The sequence below is a fragment of the Galeopterus variegatus genome, unplaced genomic scaffold (assembly GCF_000696425.1).
Source record: "Galeopterus variegatus unplaced genomic scaffold, G_variegatus-3.0.2 Scaffold12556, whole genome shotgun sequence".
NCBI classification, from domain to species: domain Eukaryota; kingdom Metazoa; phylum Chordata; class Mammalia; order Dermoptera; family Cynocephalidae; genus Galeopterus; species Galeopterus variegatus.
Genome location: NW_007738667.1, coordinates 6,698 through 9,807, shown reverse-complemented (window position 1 = coordinate 9,807; position 3,110 = coordinate 6,698). Strand labels below are relative to the sequence as shown.

The window sequence follows — 3,110 nt, the reverse complement described above, 5'->3', positions numbered from 1 at the left end:
GATTTCCTCACCCAGGGTCATCTCAATATTTGTATAAAACCTGTGCTATAACGCTCTTTCCGTCACTTTTGCAACATGATTTCTTGCATGTCTTTTGTGGGCCACTACGAGTTGAAGCTCTTCACCATAACATGAAACAGTGGCAGAAAAAGAGGTCAAACGGAGCAACACTCAACCTGAAAAAAGACAGTTTCTCCTTTCAGCACTTATGGGCTAAAACACACCACAAATAATGAGAAAAATAATTCTGCATTACTCAGAGCATTGAATGGATACATGTCTATGTCTCAAATATTAAGTAATTCTGAAATGAGCATCACTTTGATGAATCCATGTTCTCCCAAGGCAGCGTTTAAAAGGTAGGATGAGTCTCAGGCTGGATTCTCCCAGAAACACATCCTGAAACAAGGGCTTGAGTATAGGTGGCAGGTGGTCCCAGGAAACACTGGCAGGGAAGGATTTGAGACTGGCAGAGAGAGCGATACCGGTGCCTTACTGAGCAGGTGACCACTATGGGCAGCCAGGACTCAGTCCCACTGGGGACATCTGAAAGGCGGTATGAAACATGGCTCGGAATTATCCCACTCTGGAGCGAGGAAGCAAGGGTGTTTATTCTTCATCTCCCGTCCGTCACTGGCTGAAGGCTGCTCCTGGAGGTGCAAACCCCCACACACTGGCCTGCCCTGAGTGGGCTAAGAGAAAGCTCACAGGTGGGGAGTTACCGGTGCTTGCTAAGGATGCTGCTGGAACAGTGAGTGCCGATAGGACAGGGGCAGGGAACCAGGAGCTTCTGCTGTAGTTCTCCCTTAACACTGTTTAGATTCCATGTTCAATCTGTCTTGCCTCTTCAAGGAAAGTGTCATCAGGATTTTTAGAAAGGACTTAGAGAGCCGAGAATAGGAGACGAGTGGATCGTCTAAGCAGCAGCCCGGTCTCCTCGCCTTGCTCTCACGGCTTGCCCACTGGCCCACTCGCCACCCAGAACACCTCCCACCATGGCCACCTCAACAAAGGCATCAAGCAGGTGTACATGTCCCTGCCTCAGGGCGAGCAAGTCCAAGCTATGTCTATCTGTATTAAGATAGACACTGGCACTGGAGAAGGACTGGGCTACAAGACCTATACCCTGGACTGTGAGCCCAAGTGTGTAGAAGAGTTGCCCGAGTGGAATTTTGATGGCTGTAGTACTTTTCAGTCTGAAGGCTCCAACAGTGACATGTATCTCATGCCTGCTGCAAGGACCCCCAACAAGCTGGTGTTCTGTGAAGTTTTCAAGTACAACCGAAAGCCTTCAGAGACCAATTTAAGACACACCTGTAAACAGATAATGGACATGGCAGGCAATCAGCACCCTGGGTTTGGAATGGAGCAGGAATACGGTTGCATGGGGACACATGGGCACCCAATGGCCTCCCTGGGCCCCAAGGTCCATATTACTGTGGTGTGGGAGCAGACAGAGCCTATGGCAGGGATACTGTGGAGGTTCACTACTGGGCCTACTTATATGCTGGAGCCAAGATTGCAGGGACAAATGCTGAGGTCATGCCTGCCCAGTGGGAATTCCAAATAGGACCCTGTGAAGATATCAGCATGGGAGATCATCTCTGGGTGGACTGTTTTATCTCGCATCATGTATGTGAAGACTTTGAAGTGATAGCACCTTTGATCCCAAGCCCATTCCTGGGAATTGGAATGGTGCAGGCTGCCATACCAACTTCAGCACCAAGGCCGTGCGGGAGGAGAATGGTCTGAAGTACATTGAGGAGGCCATTGAAAAGCTAAGCAAGAGGCACCAGTACCACATTTATGCCTACGATCCCAAGGGGGGCCTGGACAACGCTCAACACCTAACTGGATTCCATGAATCCTCCAACATCAACAACTTTTCTGCTGGTGTAGCCAACCATGGCACCAGCATCGGCATTCCCTGGGCTGCTGGCCAGGAGAGGAGAGCCTATTTTGAAGACTGACACCCCTCTGCCAACTGCGACTCCTTTGTGGTGACAGAAGCCCTCATCCACACACGTCCTCTCAATGAAACTGGCGACGAGCCCTTCCAATACAAAAACTGAGTGGACTAGACCCAGCCATCGAGCCCTCCTAGTTCCTCCTCCTGCTCCAGCTCTTCCCCCTCTCGATTGTCCCAATTGTCCCAATTGTAACTCAAAGGGTGGAACATCGAGGTCTTGTTTTATTCCTCCTGCCGGTTAATCTTGCTCTTTTGGCCAGGATAGAGGGGTCAAGTTCTTAATCTCTTCACATCCACCATTTTTCCTATCACTGAAGATTTCTAGTGTGTTAGTGGGGCAGGGGACAGGGAAACATGACCGCAGCTTCCACCGAGTTGTGTGTGCTGGTCTGACAGGCCTGTTGCTACCGGGACAGCGCATCTGTGCGTGCTTATGACGGACGGGAGGACTTCTTCGGGTAGCTGAAAGCGGAGGGCTTGACTTACTCTGTGGTTAGGTTAGGATTTCCCCTCTTGGTAGAAAGCTGTTTCTTAAGAGCTTTCCACTTTCTATTGAAAGTGGGAATTAGGAGAAGAGAGGTTGGGAACCCGGGAAGAAAATACCCTTGGTCTCTTGCTTGTGGCTAAATGCCCTCCCCTAGACACAACGCTCAGAGTATAAACAGACAGGATAACCCTACCTTAAAAGAAGAAAAAATTTTTACTGCTTCATCCTCCATTTATAACACAAAGCAGAGTAGTATTTTTATGTTTAAATGTAAAAACAAAAAAATTATATATGTGGGTGTGTATGGTGTGTTTTTCTAAAGGAAGAAACCATCTTGGTCACCAGGAGCTGAATGTGAGGCAAATAATCTGGTTTAGAAATAGGATCTCCTTTTGAATAGGGAGGTGGGGAAAGCAGTGCTTGCGAAGCTGGTGATTTGGGGCTGCTAGTCCCTCATTACTGCTTACGGGTGTCTCTGCCCTGCCCACCCTTTTGGTGGGGGACACAGGTCAGTTAACAGTGGACACACATTACTAGTCACCTGAGCCTTATGGCTTTGGTTTAAAAGACACATGTATGTGTCCACACACGGGGATTTAGAAATATGAGTTGGCTGGCCAACTTGAGCATGTTACTGACAGAGGGAGTATTGGG

The 3,110-nt window shown here is 48.8% G+C and overlaps 1 pseudogene; it reads left to right on the top strand.

Moving 5' to 3' along the window:
• The first annotated feature begins 565 nt into the window (after positions 1–565).
• On the top strand, positions 566–2,072 carry LOC103581207 (annotated as a pseudogene).
• The last annotated feature ends 1,038 nt before the right edge of the window (positions 2,073–3,110 follow it).